This window comes from Chiloscyllium punctatum, chromosome 27 (genome assembly GCF_047496795.1).
Source record: "Chiloscyllium punctatum isolate Juve2018m chromosome 27, sChiPun1.3, whole genome shotgun sequence".
NCBI classification, from domain to species: domain Eukaryota; kingdom Metazoa; phylum Chordata; class Chondrichthyes; order Orectolobiformes; family Hemiscylliidae; genus Chiloscyllium; species Chiloscyllium punctatum.
This window is the reverse complement of record NC_092765.1, coordinates 82,705,193-82,715,128: the sequence shown is the minus strand read 5'-3', so window position 1 is coordinate 82,715,128 and position 9,936 is coordinate 82,705,193.

Genomic DNA, 9,936 nt, shown 5'->3' with positions numbered 1-9,936 from the left:
AACCCTAACCCTAACCCTAACCCTAACCCTAACCTCCTAACCCTAACCCTAACCCTAACCCTAACCCTAACCCTAACCCTAACCCTAACCCTAACCCTAACCCTAACCCTAACCCTAACCCTAACCCTAACCCTAACCCTAACCCTAACCCTAACCCTAACCCTAACCCTAACCCTAACCCTAACCCTAACCCTAACCCTAACCCTAACCCTAACCCTAACCCTAACCCTAACCCTAACCCTAACCCTAACCCTAACCCTAACCCTAACCCTAACCCTAACCCTAACCCTAACCCTAACCCTAACCCTAACCCTAACCCTAACCCTAACCCTAACCCTAACCCTAACCCTAACCCTAACCCTAACCCTAACCCTAACCCTAACCCTAACCCTAACCCTAACCCTAACCCTAACCCTAACCCTAACCCTAACCCTAACCCTAACCCTAACCCTAACCCTAACCCTAACCCTAACCCTAACCCTAACCCTAACCCTAACCCTAACCCTAACCCTAACCCTAACCCTAACCCTAACCCTAACCCTAACCCTAACCCTAACCCTAACCCTAACCCTAACCCTAACCCTAACCCTAACCCTAACCCTAACCCTAACCCTAACCCTAACCCTAACCCTAACCCTAACCCTAACCCTAACCCTAACCCTAACCCTAACCCTAACCCTAACCCTAACCCTAACCCTAACCCTAACCCTAACCCTAACCCTAACCCTAACCCTAACCCTAACCCTAACCCTAACCCTAACCCTAACCCTAACCCTAACCCTAACCCTAACCCTAACCCTAACCCTAACCCTAACCCTAACCCTAACCCTAACCCTAACCCTAACCCTAACCCTAACCCTAACCCTAACCCTAACCCTAACCCTAACCCTAACCCTAACCCTAACCCTAACCCTAACCCTAACCCTAACCCTAACCCTAACCCTAACCCTAACCCTAACCCTAACCCTAACCCTAACCCTAACCCTAACCCTAACCCTAACCCTAACCCTAACCCTAACCCTAACCCTAACCCTAACCCTAACCCTAACCCTAACCCTAACCCTAACCCTAACCCTAACCCTAACCCTAACCCTAACCCTAACCCTAACCCTAACCCTAACCCTAACCCTAACCCTAACCCTAACCCTAACCCTAACCCTAACCCTAACCCTAACCCTAACCCTAACCCTAACCCTAACCCTAACCCTAACCCTAACCCTAACCCTAACCCTAACCCTAACCCTAACCCTAACCCTAACCCTAACCCTAACCCTAACCCTAACCCTAACCCTAACCCTAACCCTAACCCTAACCCTAACCCTAACCCTAACCCTAACCCTAACCCTAACCCTAACCCTAACCCTAACCCTAACCCTAACCCTAACCCTAACCCTAACCCTAACCCTAACCCTAACCCTAACCCTAACCCTAACCCTAACCCTAACCCTAACCCTAACCCTAACCCTAACCCTAACCCTAACCCTAACCCTAACCCTAACCCTAACCCTAACCCTAACCCTAACCCTAACCCTAACCCTAACCCTAACCCTAACCCTAACCCTAACCCTAACCCTAACCCTAACCCTAACCCTAACCCTAACCCTAACCCTAACCCTAACCCTAACCCTAACCCTAACCCTAACCCTAACCCTAACCCTAACCCTAACCCTAACCCTAACCCTAACCCTAACCCTAACCCTAACCCTAACCCTAACCCTAACCCTAACCCTAACCCTAACCCTAACCCTAACCCTAACCCTAACCCTAACCCTAACCCTAACCCTAACCCTAACCCTAACCCTAACCCTAACCCTAACCCTAACCCTAACCCTAACCCTAACCCTAACCCTAACCCTAACCCTAACCCTAACCCTAACCCTAACCCTAACCCTAACCCTAACCCTAACCCTAACCCTAACCCTAACCCTAACCCTAACCCTAACCCTAACCCTAACCCTAACCCTAACCCTAACCCTAACCCTAACCCTAACCCTAACCCTAACCCTAACCCTAACCCTAACCCTAACCCTAACCCTAACCCTAACCCTAACCCTAACCCTAACCCTAACCCTAACCCTAACCCTAACCCTAACCCTAACCCTAACCCTAACCCTAACCCTAACCCTAACCCTAACCCTAACCCTAACCCTAACCCTAACCCTAACCCTAACCCTAACCCTAACCCTAACCCTAACCCTAACCCTAACCCTAACCCTAACCCTAACCCTAACCCTAACCCTAACCCTAACCCTAACCCTAACCCTAACCCTAACCCTAACCCTAACCCTAACCCTAACCCTAACCCTAACCCTAACCCTAACCCTAACCCTAACCCTAACCCTAACCCTAACCCTAACCCTAACCCTAACCCTAACCCTAACCCTAACCCTAACCCTAACCCTAACCCTAACCCTAACCCTAACCCTAACCCTAACCCTAACCCTAACCCTAACCCTAACCCTAACCCTAACCCTAACCCTAACCCTAACCCTAACCCTAACCCTAACCCTAACCCTAACCCTAACCCTAACCCTAACCCTAACCCTAACCCTAACCCTAACCCTAACCCTAACCCTAACCCTAACCCTAACCCTAACCCTAACCCTAACCCTAACCCTAACCCTAACCCTAACCCTAACCCTAACCCTAACCCTAACCCTAACCCTAACCCTAACCCTAACCCTAACCCTAACCCTAACCCTAACCCTAACCCTAACCCTAACCCTAACCCTAACCCTAACCCTAACCCTAACCCTAACCCTAACCCTAACCCTAACCCTAACCCTAACCCTAACCCTAACCCTAACCCTAACCCTAACCCTAACCCTAACCCTAACCCTAACCCTAACCCTAACCCTAACCCTAACCCTAACCCTAACCCTAACCCTAACCCTAACCCTAACCCTAACCCTAACCCTAACCCTAACCCTAACCCTAACCCTAACCCTAACCCTAACCCTAACCCTAACCCTAACCCTAACCCTAACCCTAACCCTAACCCTAACCCTAACCCTAACCCTAACCCTAACCCTAACCCTAACCCTAACCCTAACCCTAACCCTAACCCTAACCCTAACCCTAACCCTAACCCTAACCCTAACCCTAACCCTAACCCTAACCCTAACCCTAACCCTAACCCTAACCCTAACCCTAACCCTAACCCTAACCCTAACCCTAACCCTAACCCTAACCCTAACCCTAACCCTAACCCTAACCCTAACCCTAACCCTAACCCTAACCCTAACCCTAACCCTAACCCTAACCCTAACCCTAACCCTAACCCTAACCCTAACCCTAACCCTAACCCTAACCCTAACCCTAACCCTAACCCTAACCCTAACCCTAACCCTAACCCTAACCCTAACCCTAACCCTAACCCTAACCCTAACCCTAACCCTAACCCTAACCCTAACCCTAACCCTAACCCTAACCCTAACCCTAACCCTAACCCTAACCCTAACCCTAACCCTAACCCTAACCCTAACCCTAACCCTAACCCTAACCCTAACCCTAACCCTAACCCTAACCCTAACCCTAACCCTAACCCTAACCCTAACCCTAACCCTAACCCTAACCCTAACCCTAACCCTAACCCTAACCCTAACCCTAACCCTAACCCTAACCCTAACCCTAACCCTAACCCTAACCCTAACCCTAACCCTAACCCTAACCCTAACCCTAACCCTAACCCTAACCCTAACCCTAACCCTAACCCTAACCCTAACCCTAACCCTAACCCTAACCCTAACCCTAACCCTAACCCTAACCCTAACCCTAACCCTAACCCTAACCCTAACCCTAACCCTAACCCTAACCCTAACCCTAACCCTAACCCTAACCCTAACCCTAACCCTAACCCTAACCCTAACCCTAACCCTAACCCTAACCCTAACCCTAACCCTAACCCTAACCCTAACCCTAACCCTAACCCTAACCCTAACCCTAACCCTAACCCTAACCCTAACCCTAACCCTAACCCTAACCCTAACCCTAACCCTAACCCTAACCCTAACCCTAACCCTAACCCTAACCCTAACCCTAACCCTAACCCTAACCCTAACCCTAACCCTAACCCTAACCCTAACCCTAACCCTAACCCTAACCCTAACCCTAACCCTAACCCTAACCCTAACCCTAACCCTAACCCTAACCCTAACCCTAACCCTAACCCTAACCCTAACCCTAACCCTAACCCTAACCCTAACCCTAACCCTAACCCTAACCCTAACCCTAACCCTAACCCTAACCCTAACCCTAACCCTAACCCTAACCCTAACCCTAACCCTAACCCTAACCCTAACCCTAACCCTAACCCTAACCCTAACCCTAACCCTAACCCTAACCCTAACCCTAACCCTAACCCTAACCCTAACCCTAACCCTAACCCTAACCCTAACCCTAACCCTAACCCTAACCCTAACCCTAACCCTAACCCTAACCCTAACCCTAACCCTAACCCTAACCCTAACCCTAACCCTAACCCTAACCCTAACCCTAACCCTAACCCTAACCCTAACCCTAACCCTAACCCTAACCCTAACCCTAACCCTAACCCTAACCCTAACCCTAACCCTAACCCTAACCCTAACCCTAACCCTAACCCTAACCCTAACCCTAACCCTAACCCTAACCCTAACCCTAACCCTAACCCTAACCCTAACCCTAACCCTAACCCTAACCCTAACCCTAACCCTAACCCTAACCCTAACCCTAACCCTAACCCTAACCCTAACCCTAACCCTAACCCTAACCCTAACCCTAACCCTAACCCTAACCCTAACCCTAACCCTAACCCTAACCCTAACCCTAACCCTAACCCTAACCCTAACCCTAACCCTAACCCTAACCCTAACCCTAACCCTAACCCTAACCCTAACCCTAACCCTAACCCTAACCCTAACCCTAACCCTAACCCTAACCCTAACCCTAACCCTAACCCTAACCCTAACCCTAACCCTAACCCTAACCCTAACCCTAACCCTAACCCTAACCCTAACCCTAACCCTAACCCTAACCCTAACCCTAACCCTAACCCTAACCCTAACCCTAACCCTAACCCTAACCCTAACCCTAACCCTAACCCTAACCCTAACCCTAACCCTAACCCTAACCCTAACCCTAACCCTAACCCTAACCCTAACCCTAACCCTAACCCTAACCCTAACCCTAACCCTAACCCTAACCCTAACCCTAACCCTAACCCTAACCCTAACCCTAACCCTAACCCTAACCCTAACCCTAACCCTAACCCTAACCCTAACCCTAACCCTAACCCTAACCCTAACCCTAACCCTAACCCTAACCCTAACCCTAACCCTAACCCTAACCCTAACCCTAACCCTAACCCTAACCCTAACCCTAACCCTAACCCTAACCCTAACCCTAACCCTAACCCTAACCCTAACCCTAACCCTAACCCTAACCCTAACCCTAACCCTAACCCTAACCCTAACCCTAACCCTAACCCTAACCCTAACCCTAACCCTAACCCTAACCCTAACCCTAACCCTAACCCTAACCCTAACCCTAACCCTAACCCTAACCCTAACCCTAACCCTAACCCTAACCCTAACCCTAACCCTAACCCTAACCCTAACCCTAACCCTAACCCTAACCCTAACCCTAACCCTAACCCTAACCCTAACCCTAACCCTAACCCTAACCCTAACCCTAACCCTAACCCTAACCCTAACCCTAACCCTAACCCTAACCCTAACCCTAACCCTAACCCTAACCCTAACCCTAACCCTAACCCTAACCCTAACCCTAACCCTAACCCTAACCCTAACCCTAACCCTAACCCTAACCCTAACCCTAACCCTAACCCTAACCCTAACCCTAACCCTAACCCTAACCCTAACCCTAACCCTAACCCTAACCCTAACCCTAACCCTAACCCTAACCCTAACCCTAACCCTAACCCTAACCCTAACCCTAACCCTAACCCTAACCCTAACCCTAACCCTAACCCTAACCCTAACCCTAACCCTAACCCTAACCCTAACCCTAACCCTAACCCTAACCCTAACCCTAACCCTAACCCTAACCCTAACCCTAACCCTAACCCTAACCCTAACCCTAACCCTAACCCTAACCCTAACCCTAACCCTAACCCTAACCCTAACCCTAACCCTAACCCTAACCCTAACCCTAACCCTAACCCTAACCCTAACCCTAACCCTAACCCTAACCCTAACCCTAACCCTAACCCTAACCCTAACCCTAACCCTAACCCTAACCCTAACCCTAACCCTAACCCTAACCCTAACCCTAACCCTAACCCTAACCCTAACCCTAACCCTAACCCTAACCCTAACCCTAACCCTAACCCTAACCCTAACCCTAACCCTAACCCTAACCCTAACCCTAACCCTAACCCTAACCCTAACCCTAACCCTAACCCTAACCCTAACCCTAACCCTAACCCTAACCCTAACCCTAACCCTAACCCTAACCCTAACCCTAACCCTAACCCTAACCCTAACCCTAACCCTAACCCTAACCCTAACCCTAACCCTAACCCTAACCCTAACCCTAACCCTAACCCTAACCCTAACCCTAACCCTAACCCTAACCCTAACCCTAACCCTAACCCTAACCCTAACCCTAACCCTAACCCTAACCCTAACCCTAACCCTAACCCTAACCCTAACCCTAACCCTAACCCTAACCCTAACCCTAACCCTAACCCTAACCCTAACCCTAACCCTAACCCTAACCCTAACCCTAACCCTAACCCTAACCCTAACCCTAACCCTAACCCTAACCCTAACCCTAACCCTAACCCTAACCCTAACCCTAACCCTAACCCTAACCCTAACCCTAACCCTAACCCTAACCCTAACCCTAACCCTAACCCTAACCCTAACCCTAACCCTAACCCTAACCCTAACCCTAACCCTAACCCTAACCCTAACCCTAACCCTAACCCTAACCCTAACCCTAACCCTAACCCTAACCCTAACCCTAACCCTAACCCTAACCCTAACCCTAACCCTAACCCTAACCCTAACCCTAACCCTAACCCTAACCCTAACCCTAACCCTAACCCTAACCCTAACCCTAACCCTAACCCTAACCCTAACCCTAACCCTAACCCTAACCCTAACCCTAACCCTAACCCTAACCCTAACCCTAACCCTAACCCTAACCCTAACCCTAACCCTAACCCTAACCCTAACCCTAACCCTAACCCTAACCCTAACCCTAACCCTAACCCTAACCCTAACCCTAACCCTAACCCTAACCCTAACCCTAACCCTAACCCTAACCCTAACCCTAACCCTAACCCTAACCCTAACCCTAACCCTAACCCTAACCCTAACCCTAACCCTAACCCTAACCCTAACCCTAACCCTAACCCTAACCCTAACCCTAACCCTAACCCTAACCCTAACCCTAACCCTAACCCTAACCCTAACCCTAACCCTAACCCTAACCCTAACCCTAACCCTAACCCTAACCCTAACCCTAACCCTAACCCTAACCCTAACCCTAACCCTAACCCTAACCCTAACCCTAACCCTAACCCTAACCCTAACCCTAACCCTAACCCTAACCCTAACCCTAACCCTAACCCTAACCCTAACCCTAACCCTAACCCTAACCCTAACCCTAACCCTAACCCTAACCCTAACCCTAACCCTAACCCTAACCCTAACCCTAACCCTAACCCTAACCCTAACCCTAACCCTAACCCTAACCCTAACCCTAACCCTAACCCTAACCCTAACCCTAACCCTAACCCTAACCCTAACCCTAACCCTAACCCTAACCCTAACCCTAACCCTAACCCTAACCCTAACCCTAACCCTAACCCTAACCCTAACCCTAACCCTAACCCTAACCCTAACCCTAACCCTAACCCTAACCCTAACCCTAACCCTAACCCTAACCCTAACCCTAACCCTAACCCTAACCCTAACCCTAACCCTAACCCTAACCCTAACCCTAACCCTAACCCTAACCCTAACCCTAACCCTAACCCTAACCCTAACCCTAACCCTAACCCTAACCCTAACCCTAACCCTAACCCTAACCCTAACCCTAACCCTAACCCTAACCCTAACCCTAACCCTAACCCTAACCCTAACCCTAACCCTAACCCTAACCCTAACCCTAACCCTAACCCTAACCCTAACCCTAACCCTAACCCTAACCCTAACCCTAACCCTAACCCTAACCCTAACCCTAACCCTAACCCTAACCCTAACCCTAACCCTAACCCTAACCCTAACCCTAACCCTAACCCTAACCCTAACCCTAACCCTAACCCTAACCCTAACCCTAACCCTAACCCTAACCCTAACCCTAACCCTAACCCTAACCCTAACCCTAACCCTAACCCTAACCCTAACCCTAACCCTAACCCTAACCCTAACCCTAACCCTAACCCTAACCCTAACCCTAACCCTAACCCTAACCCTAACCCTAACCCTAACCCTAACCCTAACCCTAACCCTAACCCTAACCCTAACCCTAACCCTAACCCTAACCCTAACCCTAACCCTAACCCTAACCCTAACCCTAACCCTAACCCTAACCCTAACCCTAACCCTAACCCTAACCCTAACCCTAACCCTAACCCTAACCCTAACCCTAACCCTAACCCTAACCCTAACCCTAACCCTAACCCTAACCCTAACCCTAACCCTAACCCTAACCCTAACCCTAACCCTAACCCTAACCCTAACCCTAACCCTAACCCTAACCCTAACCCTAACCCTAACCCTAACCCTAACCCTAACCCTAACCCTAACCCTAACCCTAACCCTAACCCTAACCCTAACCCTAACCCTAACCCTAACCCTAACCCTAACCCTAACCCTAACCCTAACCCTAACCCTAACCCTAACCCTAACCCTAACCCTAACCCTAACCCTAACCCTAACCCTAACCCTAACCCTAACCCTAACCCTAACCCTAACCCTAACCCTAACCCTAACCCTAACCCTAACCCTAACCCTAACCCTAACCCTAACCCTAACCCTAACCCTAACCCTAACCCTAACCCTAACCCTAACCCTAACCCTAACCCTAACCCTAACCCTAACCCTAACCCTAACCCTAACCCTAACCCTAACCCTAACCCTAACCCTAACCCTAACCCTAACCCTAACCCTAACCCTAACCCTAACCCTAACCCTAACCCTAACCCTAACCCTAACCCTAACCCTAACCCTAACCCTAACCCTAACCCTAACCCTAACCCTAACCCTAACCCTAACCCTAACCCTAACCCTAACCCTAACCCTAACCCTAACCCTAACCCTAACCCTAACCCTAACCCTAACCCTAACCCTAACCCTAACCCTAACCCTAACCCTAACCCTAACCCTAACCCTAACCCTAACCCTAACCCTAACCCTAACCCTAACCCTAACCCTAACCCTAACCCTAACCCTAACCCTAACCCTAACCCTAACCCTAACCCTAACCCTAACCCTAACCCTAACCCTAACCCTAACCCTAACCCTAACCCTAACCCTAACCCTAACCCTAACCCTAACCCTAACCCTAACCCTAACCCTAACCCTAACCCTAACCCTAACCCTAACCCTAACCCTAACCCTAACCCTAACCCTAACCCTAACCCTAACCCTAACCCTAACCCTAACCCTAACCCTAACCCTAACCCTAACCCTAACCCTAACCCTAACCCTAACCCTAACCCTAACCCTAACCCTAACCCTAACCCTAACCCTAACCCTAACCCTAACCCTAACCCTAACCCTAACCCTAACCCTAACCCTAACCCTAACCCTAACCCTAACCCTAACCCTAACCCTAACCCTAACCCTAACCCTAACCCTAACCCTAACCCTAACCCTAACCCTAACCCTAACCCTAACCCTAACCCTAACCCTAACCCTAACCCTAACCCTAACCCTAACCCTAACCCTAACCCTAACCCTAACCCTAACCCTAACCCTAACC